This window comes from Symphalangus syndactylus, chromosome 10 (assembly GCF_028878055.3).
Source record: "Symphalangus syndactylus isolate Jambi chromosome 10, NHGRI_mSymSyn1-v2.1_pri, whole genome shotgun sequence".
In the NCBI taxonomy this organism is placed as follows: Eukaryota; Metazoa; Chordata; class Mammalia; order Primates; family Hylobatidae; genus Symphalangus; species Symphalangus syndactylus.
The window spans coordinates 109,751,785-109,771,773 of record NC_072432.2 but is presented as its reverse complement, the minus strand read 5'-3'; the positions used below and the strand labels follow the sequence as shown (position 1 = coordinate 109,771,773).

The window sequence follows — 19,989 nt, the reverse complement described above, 5'->3', positions numbered from 1 at the left end:
TATTACAGCCCTATCTGTGTGTTCTCAGTTGTGATGAAACGGTGGAAAATCCCCAGCAACCTTAAATGAGATAGGTGCAGGTGATTAATCCAGTTTCAGGAAGAAATCAAATAATTTACTCCTTTTTCCCCATTAAAGAAACAACCATGCATTGAGGTAGCTGATGCCATGTGAGCAGGAGTGTGCTTTAATGGAGGCACCATTAATAATTTACCTTAATAGTGTAATAGTTGCCATTTTTGTGACCAAAAATTTGTTTCAGCCCCCGCTTTATGGATGAAAAGTAGGATCAATTAATATTGAGTGATGACAGCCTCCCTGCAGAGAGAAAATGGGAAATCTTGGTGTCGTCATCCACCTTATGACTAAGAAATAGCTTTTCTTAATTGTACAGAACAGAGAAACCCAGGGGGATGTAATTCATTTCTCTCCAGCTTGCAATGTAAATTGAAAGTAAAGAAAAATAACCACATGCCAGAGTGAGGACATGAACTCAACCACTAAGCTATATCTGATTTGTAGGATTTGCTGGAAATAAGCAGACAGTTTCCCCCACGATGGTGAGTCTCCTTCAACTGTGGCATTGCTCCAAATACCTCTTATAGCACGTGACCCAGGGTGTTTCTCTCTGATGGGGTAATGGAGCCCCTCCACCTAGAAGCCTTGGGTCCCAGGTCTTCTCCCAGCTCATTCCCTCTTCCCTCCCATCCTTATAGTCTCTGCCTAAATGCTAGCTTTTCAGAGAGGCCTTCTTTTACCACCTTGCTCCAAACAGCCTCTTTCCTTGCCCAACTCACTGTCAACCTCTGCTTTCTACCTTATTTTCTTTGTGGAACTTACGATCATCTGAAATCATATTATTGTTTATGTGGTATTTACCATGTCCTCCAACCATAATGGTAAGCTCCATGAGGACATGGTTTTTCCTTGTTCTCTAAGCAGCTAAATCCTTAGGGCCTCAGTGCTGAGGATGCTTGTTGAGTGACTGAATGAGTGAATGATTAATATGAAAATGCAATAATTCAGAATAATTTAAAACTCTTGCACATGCACACCAGCTTTCTGTAAAGATATATTGACTTTAAGGTTCCCCTCTGCCTTCTCCATCTTGAGCCCCTACTGGCAGAACCCAATAGAAATTCAACTGGCAAAGCGAGGATGCGGTTTGCACAGTCCTCGCCCCACCACACAGGTCTGACTTGGATCAGAAAAGACAGCAACTAAATGACCAGCACAGTCCAACCCTTCAGATTCTCAGCATTCACATATCCTCCTGCACATTTTCAACTTGGCACAACAGCAGGACAGCTTTGTTTCTGCCTATGATGTGTCTATGCTTCATACAGTGTTCACACTCTTAAGGGAAGACAAAAAGTCCCAGTTGGCGTGGTGTCTGTCTCTGGGTGGCATGAATTATTTTCCTGGTTCAGTCTGTAGGATATAGAATATTTATCTGGGATTGGTGGAATGAGAGGAGGAATTAACATTGCTCCAATGTGGAAACCGTGACTGCTGGGACTTGGCTTTTGCCCTCAGCCAGCACCTTCTGTGGCAGAGGTTTATTTATTACCTGGTGGAATAACCTAGGGATCTCAAACCTCAGTGATTCCCTCTGTATGTCTGTTAGTTGCTTTAGTTTTCCACTGATTTTTACTCTTGGACATGGAAGTACCAAGAGGCACTCTAGAAACTCTCCAGGTGCCAGGCATACTCTTCTCTGCCCCTGTCGTATGGCAGCAATGGCAGCAGTCCGGTTTCCCTGTGAAAATTGGGATCATTCACCCCAGTCAGTAGGGTAATTGCCTTCTTTGCCTTTTGTTTCTGTGGCGTTGGTGGTCTAAAATAGCCAAGGGGCAATCTCAACTTCTAGTTCAGTAAAACCATTGCAATGTCCCCTGGAGGAAGCATTCGTCTCTTGGGAACCAGCAGCTCCAAATCTGCAGATTCAAAAATTGTGGGGCTGGTAAGCAAAACTCTAAGCATACTAGGTGTCTTGGTCTGTTTGTATTGCCATAAAGGAATACTTGAAACTGGGCAATTTATAAAGAAAAAAGGTTTATTTGGATTATGATTCCACGGCTGTACAAGAAGCATGGCATCAGCATCTGTTTCTGGTGAGGGCTTCCAGGAGCTTCCAAACATTGTGCAAGTGGAAGGGGAGCTGGTGCGTCACATGGTGAGAAAGGAAGCAAGAGAGGAGGAGGTGCCGTGCTCTTTTAAACAACCAGTTCTCACGTGAACTCACTCATTACCTCGAAGGAAGACATCAAGCCTTTCGTGAGGGATCTGCCCCTGTGACCCAAACACCTCCCACTAGGCCCCACCTCCAACGTGGAAGATCAAATATCAATATGAGATTTGGAGGGGACAAATATCCAAACCATATCACTAGGTTTAAGAGGAGAGGAGCCATTTTTGCTTCTACCCCTTGATGGCTAGTCCTGTGTATTCTCACTGGGGAAGAAATAGAACTGACGCAGCTGGTATTCTTTGTCCTGAAAGAGTACAACTTGTCAAGATGTCATCTCCCAACTGGCTCCATGGGGAATGTTGGGCTAACAAATGGTGCTTTTTAAAACAAAGTACAGAATTTTTGCAAATACAGTGGTGGCTAAGGCTCTTTTGACTTTAACACTGCATTCCATGGTGAATCAGTGGTTTAAAAATTGCATTGGAGGGCAGCCTATTTTTTTTCTTCACCTCTCTTTGAGTGCTTTAAAGTGGCCATCAGATGCCCATAGATGTCCAGTCTGCTGTTCCCGGCATCACTCATCACCAGAGAATCGGCTGGCTTCCTGGGGGTGTACTGGTATCTTTCTTATGGTCAGCCTTTGTTTATCTTGGGGGAGGAGGGCAAATAGCAGCAGCATTCACTAATTAATCAGCAGCTGTGTATCAGTCCATCACCCTGCATGTCAGGGAATAGTGCTGGCAGAGTAATTAAAAGCATGGGCCTTAGCGTGGCACAGCTCTGGGCTGCGGCTGGCAGATTTGCTGGGAGACCCATCTCTCTCATTTGTTCTGTGACCTCGGATGAGTTACTTAGGCCCTGTAAGTCTGAGTTTCTTATCTGTAAAATGCAGTATATTTCCTGGCGTTGTTAGAATTGAATAAAGTCATCAGAAAAGGCATTGGTTAGGCCCTTAGATAATTCTCAGTAAATGATAGCTATTTTTATCATACCAGATGCAAAGAAGAGTCAAAAGTAAGTACAAGATTTCCTCCCCAAGACAGAAATGATGTAAAGAATTCCTTTGAACCTTCATTCTTTCATCTGCAAAATGAGGACATTTGTCCTAATCGATCCCTCTCCAAGGGCTGTTGTTCATCATATTGGGTGGGCAACTGCACGATAGAACAGTGTGGAATGTGGCACAGCCCGGGTCACCAGGGCCACAGGCATTGGTCAGAGAAGTCAGTGTTCACAAGGGCGAGGGCAGCCCGGAGAGGTAAGTTTCGTGCTTCTAGGACAGGGAAGGATAGGGAGAAGTGGGAGGACTTTGAGGGACGCTCCCTCTCTGAGAGAGTAGCCAGCAGGGTGGAAGAAAGTAAAAATGCCTTGTACTAATAGAATGCTTTCAAGAATACAGAGTATTTGGCCAGGTGCAGTGGCTCATAACTGTAAGCACTTTGAGAGGCCAAGGCGGGTGGATTGCCTGAGCTCAGGAGTTCCAGACCAGCCTGGGCAACACGGTGAAACTCCGTTTCTACTAAAAAAAAATACAAAAAAATTAGCCAGGCATGGCGGTGCGTGCCTGTAGTCCCAGCTCCTTGGGAGGCTGAGGCAGGAGAATTGCTTGAACCCAGGAGGCAGAGATTGCAGTGAACCGGGATCACACCACTGCACTCCAGCCTTGGCGACAGAGCCAGACTGTATCTCAGGAAAAAAAAAAAAGAATACAGAGTATTTTTGTGGATCTTATTTAATCATCTGACAGGAAGGTACCTCAAGTCTTACTGGATTTATCAATAGGTGTGATAAGATGATCAATATGTGGACATTTGGCACCCCACAGCACACCCAGTCACCTGGTATCATGGAGTCTGGCCCAGTGTTGGGGTGGAGGTAGTATATACTCTGGTCAACAGTGTTGACCTAATTGTGCTGAAGGAATAGACAGGCAATTGCAGACTGAAAGTACTGTTTGTGTATGTGCGTACGTGTGTGTACACCATGGTTGTCCAAAATCACTTCCTCAGAAAATCTAAATGGGAAATGAGTGTTATCGATAAGTTCATTTATAGCCAACAGATTTCCTGGTATCATTTAGAAGGGAGATGAACTTTTGGGGTCTCCCTACCTGTCTGACTCTGTGCAGATGAGGAAACTGTGGCCATTAATGGAGAAAGAAATCTCCCAGGGCCAGTCAACCTGGTAGTGCCAGCCCCTGGAAGAATCCAGAGTTCTTGGTGACTCACCATGGCTCCACTTTGGCCCCTTGCCTCAGCTTTCGGTTGTGTAACATTGTGTTAATCGCTTCAGCTTCAGGCGTCACTCCTGTGTAATGAAGAGACCAGAATGCCGGCCTGTGAAGATCATCATGTGTTGGGACAAAGCCCTCCTCCATTTCAAACAGGAAGTCACATTCTCCTGGAGTGGGAAACATAACTGAGAATCGTCTCTGCCTTGCCGAGGTTCCGCGTATTAATCAGGCCGGTTGTTCCTTGTAATTTCTAGAATGTTCTGGCTGAGTTCTCATCAGTGCCTCCTGGTCCAGTCCTCCCACCATACACCTGTCAGAAGTTCCTGCACCCCTCTGGGCTCCTCCAGGTTTTCTGTCCTCTTCCTGGCTTGGTTGTTTGGGGTCTTATTCTGAAAACTTTTTAAGGTTCTAATTTCTTCTCACAAAACGAGAACTGGGCTAGAGGCTCTTGGCTTAGGTTTGGATCCGCCTATTTGCATGATCTCTGTTTCTTCTTTACAGTTAGTGTTTAATACTTGTAGTTTATTTCTCAAGCCCTTCACTCAGTCACGGGGAGCAAGAGGGCTATGCAGAGAAGAACACTTTGCCTTTCTCAGTGGCTTTCCATCCCAACACCTGTTTTTTTTTTTTTTTTTTTTTTTTTTTAAGACAAAGTCCCAAGTTTCACAAACAGGTATAACAATCCTCACATTATTCAGGCAAAGAAATGTGACTTTTCCTCTTTAACTCCTCAAGCATTTTTTTTTGACAGCTTAACTTATTTAATGCTGTGTCAGCTGTTAGGGAAATGGGAAGGAAGAGAAAAGAAAAATGGTGAATGTGAAGAACCATATTCAGGAGGTGCTTGGTCTCTGCTTACAAAGGCTGCAGCGAGACCCCCCCATATGAAGATGCTGTCAAGGATTCTGTGTGAGTGAATTCTGAGGCTTGGTGTGGGCGCTGTGTGAAAGTGATTGGAAATAGAAAAGCACTCATGTAAAATTTTCAGGGTTACCTTTTAAAAAGGAGCGTGTCCTTCTAAACCACATCTTAAGACTTTGCAAATTCAAAGGAATAAAAAATAGTTTAAAAATAAAATATTCTGATTTCTAAAATTCGTAATTTTTTGATCAAACTTGTGCCATGACAGAGCTATAATTTGTGTTTTTATGTGTGTGTTTTAGAATGCTTAAGGAACTTGGGATAACCAATTTATAGTGCATGTGTGTCTATTTAAAAACTTGTGTGAAGAAGAGTTTTAAAAATGGAAAAATAGATCCAGGTTCTACTCCCTGTTCTGTAATTGGCCAGCTGGACAATGCTGGGCAAGTCCCCTTCTCTCCCTGACTTCCTTTACGGTAGCTGCTATTTATTAAGCACTCGACTGTGCACCAAGTTGCTATGCAGGCCTGTATGTGAATTATTGCAATAATCCTGAGAGGCAGGGACCATTAATATTTTCTAATAGGAAACTGATGTCCAGAGAGGCTAAGTAACTCACCTTGGAAGAAAGCTTCTCTGTCATGAGGCTAAGATTTGAGCCCAGGTTGTCTAACTTCAGAACCAATGATGGTAACCACTATGCATACTGTCTCCTCCCACTGCATAAAATAGACTGTGACATGTGGCCCATTTTGCATTTTAAAATGATTTGTGGTGTAATAGGCATTATAGGCCTTGATTTATAATCACACATTTTTGTTTTTGTGATTTATTTAAAAATAGGGTTTTGATCAGTCCTTGAGTGTAACTTATTCCTAGAAGAAAGGTGATGCATATTAACCTTTATTATGATTGTGATTGCTTTATTCTGTGGTTTTTGGGAACAGATATAAAAAGTGGAGACCACTTCTATTTTTATTTTTTAGATGTATTGTGTGTGAAACTTTCCAAAGCACTTTTTGCTTGCATATTTTACCTTTAACAACTCTGTGAGGTAGGTTGGACAGATATTGAATTTAGTTATAATAGTTATTTGGAAATTCTTGTTTGTTAATTCTGGCATCCTGTGTAACTTGGGATTGGTCTTCATTGATTGCCATTTTTCTTGAAAATGGGTAACATTTTTTATGACATTTTGTGGTAATTTTGAATTATATCCTGGACATTGTGACTGTGATGGTGTGGAGACTCTGGATTCTGTTATATTCTTCTGATGACTGTTGATTTCATTTGTTTGCTTTAGCAAACAAGCAGTTGGACTCCAGCTGCCAACTCTGTCCCTTGGGTGGCAGCTGAAATTTGTTCTTTTAGCCTTAGCTGGGCTGCTTAGGGAGTACCTCGTGCATGCATGGTTCAGGAGTCTGCCAGAGATCTGGGCAGAGTTTATACACAGAATCTGGGGCTCTTTTCTCTGGCTTTCTCCTTTCTGGAGTTTTCTCTTCATATTCTACCAGCTGAAGTAGTCCTGTGTTCTGTCTTCTGTTTCTTCAAGCCGGTAAACTGTGGGTTTCTGTCCGAGTTTTAGCTGCTCCTGTGGTACAAACTAGGGCCTGCCCTTGGGCTAAAAGCCATCAGAGGCAAAACCTCGCCCAGGGCAGTACTTTTCTTGCAAGTGTTGATGCTCTCCAGTATCTGCCTGCCTTGGCTTCCTCTCCAGTGCCCTCAAAAAGTTGCTTTGTTTTGTTTTGTTTTTATGTCTGTACGTGTGTGTGTGTGTGTGCAGAGTTTATAGTTGTTATCTGCAGGAGGCTTGATCTATAGGAGCTTCCTCAGTCATACCAGAAGTGGAGCAGGAAGGACAAATATCCCCATTTTAAAGATAGACAAATGAAGGCACAGAGAAATCCCATCTCTGGTGTCAGAACACAAGTTTCTGGGTCTGTAGCCTGGACCCCATCTCTTTCTGACAGATCTAGGTTCAATTTTCACTTCTGCTCCTTGCTAACCCCATGACCTTGAGCAAGTCACTTAACCCTTTCTGAGCACACAGCTCCTCTGGGTTATTGTCAGGGTGAAATGAGATAACATATCTGGAGTGGCTGGGGCAGAGTAAACCTTCAGGAATTGTCCCTGTGTCAACAGAAAGGGTCCTTGGGGATGTACTTGCTGTGATTATTTGTCCTGTCTTCCCCTGGGGTTGACTTTGGCTTTGTGTCCAGTCAGTGCTGTTGTTCAAGGAGGGAAAAAGAAGCAGCTTCATGTTCAAGGTGAGCAAGCATCCTCTGGGCCCAAGGCCATCCTCTGTGGAAGTCCTGGAGGGGCCTCAGGCCAGCGTGTCTGCCCCAAGCTCCTGGTCCTCTCTCTTCCCCCCTTCCCTCTGTGGAGCACGCCCTACCATGCTCCCTGGTGTGGCATCCTGGAGTCCCGCTTTGCGTCTCCAGTTCCTTCCCACCTGCACCAGGCATCTGTGGAAGGTCGTGCACCTGCCTTTGCACTCTCTTGGTGTCAGCTTGTCTTCTCCATTCCTCTAACCAGTGGCCCAGATTTGTCCTGCCTGGATAAGCATAACAGCCTCACAACTGGCTGCTGATGGCAACTCTTGCTATTGTGAAGTGCTTAATAATAATGATGATGATGATAATGATACTATTGGGAAGTATGTAATAACAACAGCCAACTCACATAGCACTTAATATATGCCAGTCACGCTTTGAAGTCCTTCACATATATAATTCTTTTAATCCCCACAACACTCAGTGAACTATATACTATGATTATGCACATTTTACAGATGAGAAAACTGCTAGGGAGTTGCACAGCTAGGATTTGAACCTTGGTGCCTAGCTCCAGAAGCTATGCCCTTGACTTCTTCAATAGACAGCTAGATATTTTTCACACGTAACCTGTGGGATAAGGACACTGTTATTCTTGTACTTATTTGGACACGGGATAGGCAGGGAACTCAAGGATTGTTAGTGGCCTGTGGCCAAAGGAAACTCCACCTTAGTGGCCAGTGTCAGATGCGATTCAGACAGGCTGAGTGATGGGGGGAATGGATTGGCCTTTTGGCAGTGAAGAAATGGCTGCATGTCTGCCCTAATGGGCCAGCCACAGGAAGGGGAAGCATATGTACCCTTTTCTGACTGTGTCTAATTATGTGGCTTTTTTTTTTTGTCTCAGTTATAAAGATTTAATTGCTCCATTGTACTGGGGCACCAGGGCCTCTTATAAGTCATCTTTTACGATTGGTGATAATTGGCTCAGCTTGAATTGGCTACAGCTAGTTGCAATTTCCTTACCATTTTTAATCTGAGATCTGATTTTAGCCTTATCTTTTTTCTGAGTAAAGTTTTTTTTTTTTTTTTTTTTTTTTAACTCAAACTCTGGGTTGTATGTGAGGAAATGCGTCAGCCTCTCCCTGCTACTCCATCATTCTATTTGGGCTGATTTATGCATTAAGCATCTAATCCAAAGATAGCAAAGATATGAAAAGGCATCTTAAAGTGTTTTAATGGCTTAGAAGAGAAAATCCCACCAAAGGGAGAAACGTGCCCTTCACTCTGTCAGTGTTGTTAGGATCTGATGCCTGATCCCAGGGTGGGGACGTTTTTGACAGTCATAGGGTATAGGCAGACAGCATCTAAGGGAGCCCTACTTATCTACCGGAAACTCAAGACAGAATGCAGGTACTTTAAAAATGAACGATAGTGAGGGTTTGGGAAATCCTACGGATAAGTTTCCAGATGAAAAAGATAAGAAGCCTGTCGGCTGAAAGGGAATGAGGAATGAGCCACATAAATTAAGCCAACGGAATTTCTAGAGAGTGAAGTGTGCTGAGGCATCGCCAGCCGTGGGATGTAAATATAGCTCACCCTCTTATCATTCTGGGGTCTGCAGTCTCCATATTGATGATTCTATGTTTTGAGTAAGCACTTCCTGAATGTTCCAGTCTTTGAGTCTGGCAGACTTGATTTATGAAGAAAAGATGACGGTAATGAATGGGAAAGGCTTGCTGAGGAATTAATTTGGGGGTAGTAGTAAGAGCAAGCCTGCTTCTCTCACCGTCTTTCCCCAAAGCGTACTCTCAGGCGGGTGCTGCCAAAACGCACGGGTGGGGTGAGGGACGAAGCTCTTTTAGACTTCCTTCCTCTGGGGTCTGTTCCCTGCTCTGTCTGCCAGAGATATTTGCTATGAAAGGCTTTCACCCATTTCTGTCTTCTTTCCTTCCTTTCTTTATTCCTTTCTTCGACTGAACTTTGTTTCCATTCACTTGTATGCCCCTGAAGCTTTTGATGTGCATGAACTGCCGTTGGCTTTTTGCATCTCTGGTTTCCCTTCCATGGTGCAGCGTCATCACCTCTTTTGGCCACTCCTCTTTGAGGGCTTTTCTCTGCTTCCCCTTAACCCTGGGCATTCCCTGAGGCTCAGGCCCTGCCCACTCTCTTACAGAAGGCTCCTTCCGGGGCGAGAATGTGCTTGGCATGTTTGAGGATCACGAACGAGTCAAGTGTCTGCATCCAGTAGAGACGAGGACAAGTGGTGGGCAGCGGAGGCAGCCGGGGCCATGTCCTGTGTGTAGGGCCTGTGTGGAATGTCGTGGATGGCACTGGAGCAGTCTGAGAAGGAGGGGGCTGCATCTGGATGGCTGAGTTTGTGAGCCAAGGGGCCTCTGCATAAGTGAGGTGTTATTGACCTTGGGCTCTTTGTTCCTCAAAATTGAAAGACCAAGGCACTGTGGTTTATTCTCCTGCCATCCCTCATTTCTAATGCCGTCATATCCACTTGATTATTCTTTCCAGCATCTCTCTATTCATCCCTCTGTTTCATTCCTCCCACTGGTTCCCAGGCTTAGGCCTGTAGCTCAGGAGTGGACTACGATCATGATTTCCTTCTACCCAAAACCCTCACCCCCCTTTTTGTTTTGTGCATCTCTCGCACGTCATTAGACTAAACACTGCTGGTAACACATTCTTCTCCACACTGACAAGATAAGAATTGACCTTAGGCCTGCCACTCTCTCTCCCCCACATCTGGCCTTTGCATCCATCCCCCTACTAACCATCTCCTCTTCAATCAGAGTGACCTTCCTTTTTATCCTCCCTCCCTTTTTCTGTAGTGTAATTACTGTGTCTTGACTTGTATTAGATACTCACTGTCTAGAAAGATGGACTGCCTTCCATGTTTTCAGCTATGAGAAGCATATGTGTGTCCGTGTATGTGTGTGTCCTTGTGTGTCTCTGTGTACATGAGTGTCTATACCTACCTCAGTATAGTTCTTGCTTTGAGAAGCTGGCAGTCTTGTTTGGCAGACACGAGGTATGATTTTGAAATTCTCAGGTAACAGGTTGGAAGAAACTTCTGCCTGTAAAGAAGGTTGGTTTCTGAGGATGGTTGGTGTTTTACTTTTTCCTTAAATTAGGAAGGAGCCTGAGTTCAGGCCCAGAAGGAAAGGCGCATAATGGCTGCTTCTCTGAAACGGCCTTTAGGTGTTCATCAGAGAGCAGAAGGAATCCTCTGCATCCTTTTCTGAGCTTCATGAACCACCAGTTGAGGAATTTGGAGTATATGGTGTTGGAGCTCACTTCATACTTCATAATTCGGTAATTTTTGCAATATTTTTACTATCACAGGTAAATGACAACAGAGATTTCATAGATATTACATCTTTAAAAGTAAAGTAAAACACTGATTTCTTTTTTCCCACGTAAATCCCTGAATAGGAATGCAGTCCTCATGTGTACCTGTTCCTTTGCAAGCTGGGATGACAGGATGATGCAGGTTAAAAGTGTTCTTCGTTGCAAGAGCAGGACGTGCTAGGCAGACAGTGGCTGAAAACAGAATGTGATGAGAGATAAAAGATTGTGGTGCATGGTGTATCCTGCATTCAAGGGCTTGGACCCCAAAATTGAGCACTGGGGAGCCACAGAGGAATTCAGAGCATGAGAGTGATGTGGAGTGATGGGCATTTAAATGGCTCATTCAAAGAAATGTGAGCTAAGTTCTGCTTCTGCCTTTCTGCCTCTGGAGAAATCTAAGCGCTGAGAGAAACAACTATGGAATCTTGTCAGGGAGGCCCAAGAGCTTTTTGTTTCTCACCTTTTAGAGGAGTTTGTGTTTCTTTCTTAAGGGCATGACTCTCTTACTTTTATGAATTAGTCTTTCTCTATCTTACATCTTGCTTTTCCCGCTCAAGTCCTCCCTGGGAAAATGGAGCTCCAGGGTTGGCAAGATGTGGACATCCCCTGTTCAGCCTTCTGCACAAGGTATAGTGAAAAGAAAAAGATTAGCTGTCCCCAGCAGGTCTTTTTGGTGGGTGTGATAATTTTGGTGATCTTATAATTCTGAAATTTTTAGCATCCATAATTGACATGGGGGCTAAATTGCACCACTCATCAGATTGTACAAATTATTAAAAAGAAGCAAATTACCATGTATTTGTATTAAGCAGAAGAGGGGAAAGCAAATGGCCTTTCTTTTAAATTACTGTTAAGTTTGGAACTGAACTGGATTTTGGATTTTTAAAAATTCTTTTGTTTAATCAGGCATGGTGTGTGTGTGTGTGTGTGTCTCTCTGAGCTGCCATCCTCTGTTGGGGATATTTTTTTCCTTTGCTCAGAGAATTGCCTTGATGAAAGTGTTCAGCAATCAAATGGATAAAAATTGAACACATTCTTCAGGATACTTCTAATTTTTCTTCCTTACATGTTCATTTTCTGAGCAACAACAACAAAAACCTCCATGAAATATTAAGGCTTTTTTTTTTTTTTTACCTTGAAGTGGCATCCTTGAATAGTTGCCTTCCATTATTTGTTTTAGCAGATTTCCAAGGTGACTGCCAAAATTCCCCAAATATTCCAAAAATAGAAAGACCCTTAACTGTGTTCACTGAGACACCTCCCTTTTCCTTACTGGGACTGTCTGCTTCAAACTCATTCCCCTCTGTCTCTCTCCTTGTTGTGTTAATCTTAAAAAATGATTCTAATAAATCATTGTGATGGGAAGCAAATTAGAAGAGTGGGGAGATGGCTGGAATAAGAATCAGGGGACCTTACATGCAATCTTCTCTCCAAAGTTAACTTGCGAGTCACTGAATGTGTCTGAGCTTCAGTTTCCTTCAAATGAAGCAGGGGCTGGCAAACTTTCTGTAAAGGGAAAGATGGTAAATATTTTGGGCTTTGTGGGTGATGTGGTCTCTGTTACAACTACTTAAATCTGCAAAAGCTTTTGTAGTGCCAAAGCAGCCATAGACAATAAGCACATTAGTGGACATGGCTATATTCCAATAAAACTTTATTTACAAAACCAGGCAGTGGGCTGGACTTGGCCTGTGGGCCATAGTTTGCCCAACACTAGCAAACTGTGCTCTAAAATATCAGAGTAAAAAATACTGCCTTCTTCTTCTTATTAGTTTGTATGGGGGGAAACTAATTATGACAATGAAAGCACTTTGAAAAATGTAAAGGAGAGACTTCTGTTTCTGGCTAGGATTGGGTATTTTGAGGCAAATTAATGATCCCAAGAAGAACAACAAAAACTATATAAAACACAGAAAGCAACATTCTGTTTAAATCTGGGAAGTGTTGAAACAATGAGGAGTAGGGGGGCTAAAATATCAAGAAGAAGAGAACTATGGAGAGGTGAGCTGACGATCTGTAGCTACTTTATTTTGGGGAGATTTCTAATTCTGAGTGCTGACAAAATGATGGGGACCTAGGCTTTGCTTGGATGGAATGTTGCTGCTCTGGGAAAAATAAACCTGCAGAGCTTTTGGTGTTCTTTTGGGACTGGAGTGGAGAGAGAAAATTGGAGCTTGAGGAGCCGGAAATGCACAGTTGGCTTTCCCTTCAAGACAGTTGCTAAATTCTGGACTGCATGGGGTGAGAGGTTCGAAAGATAAGCAGAATCCCTTTGGAAAGCAGAAGGGGTGTTGAGTAATCTCCTGGTGCTGAGACAATAAGGATTTACAGTTTAGTACCTGCTTTTGGAGGTTGGGAGGGGTGGGGGCATGGTGAACACACCAGGCTCTCAGTGAAGTCCAGGAGGGCTAAGTCCTAGCAAAGGGTGTAAGCCAGGAGCAACCTGAGTCTTGTAATAGTTCCTGATTGGTTTAGGTCATCAGCCCGCACCCCCATCCCAAACTCTGTTTTCCTGATAGAAGAAAGGAGAGCCATCTCTTGAGGAAGATAACTTCATCAGAAATCTTTTCAACTTTCTAATACATGATGTCTGGTATTCAACCAAAAATTATTAGGTATGTCAATGTGACCATTCCCCAAAAATGAGAGAAAAACAAATGATAGAAACAGATTCACAGGTGATCCAGAGTGAATAGAATTATAGTTAGCAAAAAAGGGATTTAAAAATAACTAATTAATATGTTCAAGAAAATAAATTTTTATGGATAAAATAGATGAAAATGTGAAAAATTTAAACAAAGAATTGGAATCTATAAAGAATAAAATGGGATTTCTATTACTTGGAAAAGATATCTGCAATTAAGAACTCAGTGGATGGGGTTTTAACAGAGAGATCATATGTAGCAGAAGACAAGAATAGTGATCTGGAAGAAAGGTTAATAGAAACGATTTAAGCTGAAATGCAAAGAGGGAAAGATCGAACATATAGTAAAAAGCATAGGAGACAAGTGGGACACAATGAAAAGTCCAAGATATGTATAACTGGAGTCTCAGAAGGAGCAGAGAGGGAGGGAATGAGACAGAAGCAGTGTTTGAGGGAGAGAATGAGACAGAAGCAGTGTTTGAGGCTAAGAATTTCCCCAGATTTGTAAGAGAGATCAACCCATAGATTCAAAAAGTTGTACAAACTCCAAGCATAATAAATAAAAAGAAAAAGCATAGAGTACTGAGTGGATAAACATGTTATTTAGAAACAAACAATGCACTGGCATTGTAGATTTCTGTCTCTAGTGGATGAGAACCATTACAGGATCAGGCTCTAGCCTCGTGCTTCCTGTGTTTCCTTCCCCGAACCCTTGTGTATCCTTCAACCAAACCTCTTTGCTCATTGTCTCTTGCATTCTTCTGCTTCTTTACTTTACACTAGCCCTTGGTGTTTCAGTTTTTTATGCACCTCTATCTTTGGCCTTATCATTGTCACTGTTAACATCTGCAAGTTGTAGTTTAAAGGTCAAACAAGAACTGCACCCATTGAGGTAGTGTATTAGTTTCCTGGGGCTGCTGTCTATGACAATTTACCACACATGTGGTGGTTTAAAGCAATAGATATGTAGTCTCTTGGAGCTCTGGAGGCCAGAAGTCTGAAATCAAGGTGTCAACAGAGTCACACCCCTTCTTGAGGCTCCAGAGGGAAAATCTATTCCTTGCTTCTTCCAGCATCTGGCAGCTGTCTGCATTCATTGGCTCGTAGCTGCAGCTCTCTGCTCTGTCTTCATATTGCCTTCTGCTCCATGTGCCTATGTCCTCTCCTGTGTGTCTGTCTCACAACTCTCTGTGCCTGTCTGTTATAAGGATCCATGTGACTGCATTTAGGGACCACTTGTATAAAACAGGATAAGCATCTCTTCCCAAGGTCCTTAACTTAATCACATCCTTTGTTATATAAGGTAATATTCACAGGTTCTAGGGATTAGGACATGGACACATCCTTTGGGGGAACCTATTAAAGGTGGTGCTGCTATAAGAATAATAGTAGTATGGGCTTAACAATAGTAGTTATGTGCCAAGAAGCATGCTAAGTGCATTATGTGGATTGTCTCATTTAATCCTTGTTCTGACTGTATAAATCAGGTTCCCTTATTACCACCATTGTACAGAAGAGGACTCAGGCTTGGCGAGGTTTAGGAACTTGCCAAGGCCATTCAGCTAGTAAGTGGCAGAGCCAGGATTTGAACCCAAGCATTTGGGCTTCAGACCTTCTTGCCTTACGTGCTATGAGTGAGCAGGCTGGATTTCTGGTTGGACTGCTTCCAGGAGCTGGCTTTTAGACTGTGGGCCCTGGATGGTACTTCCTAGCTCTAAAATTCTATGGTCCAGTGAGTTTTTGTCAGAAAAGAAAACCTCAACCTGGATTATTAAGAGTATAACAAATTTTAATCTGCCAGATAATGGAGAGAATTTGCTTACACTGCTTATAGATGAAACTGATAGGAGTTTGGTGTTGTGCATTTTGATATTTGCTGATGGTTTAAGGTGTGTGTACTGGAAGGAAAAATTACTTGTGGACACACAGGCCAAACCTATACCATCTGAATGAATTGAAGTAATTACTCAGGTTATTTAGACCCTGCCTGCCAGATAATTGAGGTAAATGGGGTTATTAATTTGAAGTAGCTAGGTAATTTGGTCTGCCTCCCTTTGATAATGTAAACATGGTCATATCGTGTAATTGTATAACTGGCTGAAAGGGCTCTATTCTTTCTCTTGAAGCATCTGCTATTGTCTGTGGCCAGGCCATTCGGTTATAGTGTGATAGTGTGTTCAATTAGTACAGAAAAACCCTAGATACTTAGTGTGGGTTTCCTGGTGGAAAATTCACACATATATGTGTATGTATTTATGTACGTGTATGTGTATATATTTTTAATTAAAAATGGAAATATAAAAAGTATTTTAAAATGGATGATTATTCCTGATTATTCACGGAAGAGTTTTAAAGAAATATATGCTTCCAAGTTAAACCACCTTAGAGTCTATTTGAGGAGATCAGCTCCTTTGTGAGAGTTTTTTTTTTTTTATTGAGCCCCACTGTAATGTCTATATTTGAATTGCCTAGGAAACTCATTATAGCAGAGCTTATTCCTTGTCAAAGATGGTCAAAAGAAAATTAGATTCAGTTCATTAGCTTCTACCTAAACCTTGCTTAATGGGGCCCATGTTGTGGTTTTGTTATTGGATCACAAACATTTAACTTGATCCTTCCTATTCCTGGCACCGGCCCATATTGTCATGGCAGCTATGCTGCCCGAGGGCCTCTGTGGCGTGGCCTCCTCATCTCACTCTCCAAAATGGCTGAGCAGTGGGTTCTGAGACTTCATTTTACACTGGGACCAAGCCTGCTTTGTCTGTCATTTGTTGAAGAAGTCTGGCCAGCCTCGAGTAGGGGCTGCCTTATGAAGGGTAAGAAATTCTGGGGTGGGTAGGTGGGAGAGAGTGGGCCACATCACAGCTGTGGTGGCCACATGTCTCAGATTTTCTGGAACCATCTGGCTCTAAAATATTCTCTATGGTTTTAGACCTTAAATCCTGAATTTTGGCATGGAAAATGAGGCTCAGGTGACATCTGCTCACGTGTCTCTCGCATTAGTTATCCGTGTAACAGGCCTCTTACATGATATTTCTACCCTCACCAAAAAAGGAGAAAATGAGAAGAAGATTTAGGTTAAGAAAATATATATTCCCCACCCAGCCTCTGCTTGAAATGTGAGGTTTTGGTTCTGGACAGCGGCGTTGGTTGTTGACGTCATTGATCCAACTATTTTATTTCCCACTTCACTTTGCTTGCCCAGGTGTGGTCCAAAGAGTATGAGGGCTGTTAAGACAAAACCAGGCTGAGGAAATTCAAATGAAATGTCTACCTGAACCTCCTCAAGTCTTTCCTGTGGGCTGTGTATTTATTTATAAGCCTATTGGGCTTTGGCAGCAGAAAAAAAGAAGAGAGGAGGAATTTGTTTCTAAAATGAAAACCAAATTTAGTTAATATAAATGCTATCCATGTGCAACTCATCCTGCCAGCTCCCAGTAAATGTACAAATATCAAAATAACACAATAGATAAAAATCACAGTGGAAAAAGAGAAATTGAGACACTTCTGTGTTTTGCAGGGCCAGAGTAATCCACACAGTTTACTCCTTCCACCATGCGTATTTTACATACTACATTATTATCTGATTTTATATAATATTCACATTGTAATTTCTGAATCAACTCTAAAGTTCATAAAAATTTAGAATAAAGCTATGCCCACTCAAAGCATTGAAATAAGTCAATCATATGGAAAATTCATGTTCTCAAAAATGTCTTGGCTTCAGTTGTCTGAGAAGAAACAAAATCACATTTAATTTTCTTAGTTTTCCAGTTTAGTTTGCAAATATCAAATAACTAAAAGTTATAGGAACCACAAAATGATAAACTTCTCTCAAAACTTATTGTATATAAATCTTAGAGTTTTTTTTCTAGCATTTAAATAAACAACAATGGCCAATAATTCTATAATATGTTCCTTTTTCAACTTTTTTCTATAACATGATGATATTGACTAGATATAAGTGATAGCTTATTTAAGCAAGTGAATTCTGCACATGGACTAGAATTTTTAAGAAAAATTTTAAGAAAATTTTGAATGTAGAGTTTTATTTTTGATTTTCATTTATTTACTTATTATTATTATTATTATTTTAGAAACAGGGTCTTGCTCTGTCACCCAGGCTGAGTGCAGTGGCACGATCACAGCTCACTGTAGCCTTGAACTCCTCTGAGTTTAAGCAATGCCCCACCTCAGTTTCCAAGTAGCTGGGATAAAGGCACACACTGCTATTCCTGGCTCATTTTTAAATTTTTAAAGTAGAGACTCCCGCTTCAGCCTCCCACAGTGCTAGGATTTGTAATTTTCAATCTTTTGAGATATGAGAAAATGAAAAATAGTTTTCTACTAGGGCACATAACTCTTCATGTAAGAGTTTAGGTGTCTGTTATACTTTGTGGATATTACTTAGTCCTTTCTGGTTCTGTTAAAACTAATTTCCTTCAGAAAACACAGTAGTGGCCAGGCACAGTGGCTCATACCTGTAATTACAGCACTTTGGGAAGCTAAGGCGAGTGGATTGCTTGAGCCCAGGGTTCAAGACTAGCCTGAGCAACAGCGAAACCTCATCTCTACAAAAAATACAAAAAATTAGCTGGGCATGGTGGCACACACCTGTGGTCCCAGCTACTCGGGAGGCTGAGGTGGGAGAATCACCTGAGTCTGGGAGGTCGCGGCTGCAGTGACCTGTGATAGCATCACTGAACTCCAGCCTGGTGACAGAGTGAGACGCTGTCTCAAAGAAAAGAAAAGAAAGGAAAACCCAGTAGCCCTGGGTTGTAACTTTTAGGGAATTCATGAAGCTAAGCACCATGTTTTCAAATGACTCCCCTGATTTTTGTACTTCTAATCTGCTAGAAAAACAGATGAACAGATTCATTATAAATGTGTATTTAAAAAGAACAGCTATATGGCCTGAAGGACTGCCCAAAGGGAACTGAAGTTTATGGAAAGCATTATGGTTTTGAGAATTATTTGGCTTCTTGCTGCTTTGTGGATCTGAGTTTTTAGTTGCTGGAATTTGACATCTAAATAAGAGGCTGTTGCTATGATATGTAAATAGAGTGTGTGGGTCGAAATGCTTGTCATTATGCATGTTGAAAGGACAATTTACGATTTACAAAGATGGAAAAGCTCAATAAAGATCCACTATTGAAAAGCCACTGCAAAAGGAAAGCTATAGATAGATGGGCTTCTTGCAGATGAACAGAATTAATGACAAGTGAAAGGAAAAATTCACATCATGAGGAGGGAAAATGTCTTCCAAATGTCAGTGAGGGAAACACTTTTCCTTTTCCTTTCTGCTGTATCCTGGGCATAGCACCCCACTGCCTGAAACCCCAGCACCCCAAGCGTACCTGGACATGAATAATACAGCAGAACATGCTGTAGCAATCTATTTCCGTGCTTGCCCCTGCTGGCTTTGTACACCTCTATTGTCTAATCATCTCATCTTGTTTCCTTTTATCTTCCTGGTACCTAACACAAGCATGGCATATAGTAGGTGCTCAAAGAGTGTCTGTCTTAGGCCACTTCGTGTTGTTGAAACAAAATACCCAAGACTGGGTAGTTTATAAAGAACAAAGAGTTTTTTTGCTCACAGTTCTGGAGGCTGGGAAGTCCAAGATCAAGTTGCTGGCAGGTTTGGTGTCTGGTGAGGGCTGATCTCCACTTCCAAGATGGTGTCTTGTTTTTGCATCCTCCAGAGGGGTGGAATGCTGTGCCCTCACATGGTGGAAGGCAAAAAGGACCAAACTCTGTCTGTGAAACCCTTTTATAATGATATTAATCCACTCATAAGGGCTGAGCCCTCATGACCTAAGCACCTCTCAAAAGGACCCACCTCCCTTCACTGTTGCGTTGAGGATTAAGTTTCCAACACATAAATTTGGGGGAGACACGTTCGGACCACAGCCATGTCTATCGAATTAAGTCTTAATGGTAAAGTCTCCTTTGTCTAGTAGTTGTGTGTATGCTTATTCCCTGCTCCACTCTGAGATTAGTAATGTAATTTTTGTTTCAGGCGGCACTTGCCACTTTCAATCAGAGGCACCGAAACAAAAAACTAAAATTTTATTACTTAAAATTTACAGAACTAAATAAGTGGTATTTGAGGTAAGTTTGTAATGCTTATATTTCTGAAATTTCAGCATTAAACTGTATTGAGACTTTTGGGATGCCTTGTATATCGTAAAAGAGGGTATAATGATAACTGGCATTTATTGAGTACTACTATGTCCTAGAAATGTAACCCTTCATAGGATTCCTATGAAGATCCTACCAGGTAAATATTGTTATTCTTCCTTTTTATACTTGGAGGAAGATTAAGAACTCACGCAAGGTCACTTGGCAAGAGGCCAAGCCAGGATTTGAACCCAGGAAGTCTAAATCCAGAGCCTGGGCTCTTAGCCACTGAGTTAAACTG

The 19,989-nt window shown here is 42.1% G+C and overlaps 1 protein-coding gene and 1 long non-coding RNA gene across 7 annotated transcripts in view; one reads left to right on the top strand and one right to left on the bottom strand.

Moving 5' to 3' along the window:
* The window catches only part of RFTN1 (raftlin, lipid raft linker 1), a 203,673-nt gene that overhangs the window by 36,341 nt on the left and 147,343 nt on the right, over positions 1 to 19,989 (top strand). The gene's annotated exons all lie outside the window — the stretch shown is intronic.
* Positions 170 to 19,294, bottom strand: LOC129491345 (uncharacterized). Of its 2 annotated transcripts, XR_010113932.1 has the most exons (7): positions 19,166 to 19,294; positions 12,338 to 12,427; positions 11,027 to 11,113; positions 10,549 to 10,647; positions 4,420 to 4,591; positions 2,701 to 2,839; positions 1,963 to 2,252 (listed from the first exon to the last, which is right to left on the bottom strand). It is a non-coding gene; the product is annotated as an uncharacterized lncRNA (long non-coding RNA). The 2 variants fall into 2 exon arrangements; XR_010113931.1 differs by lacking the exons at positions 1,963 to 2,252; positions 2,701 to 2,839 and adding an exon at positions 170 to 318.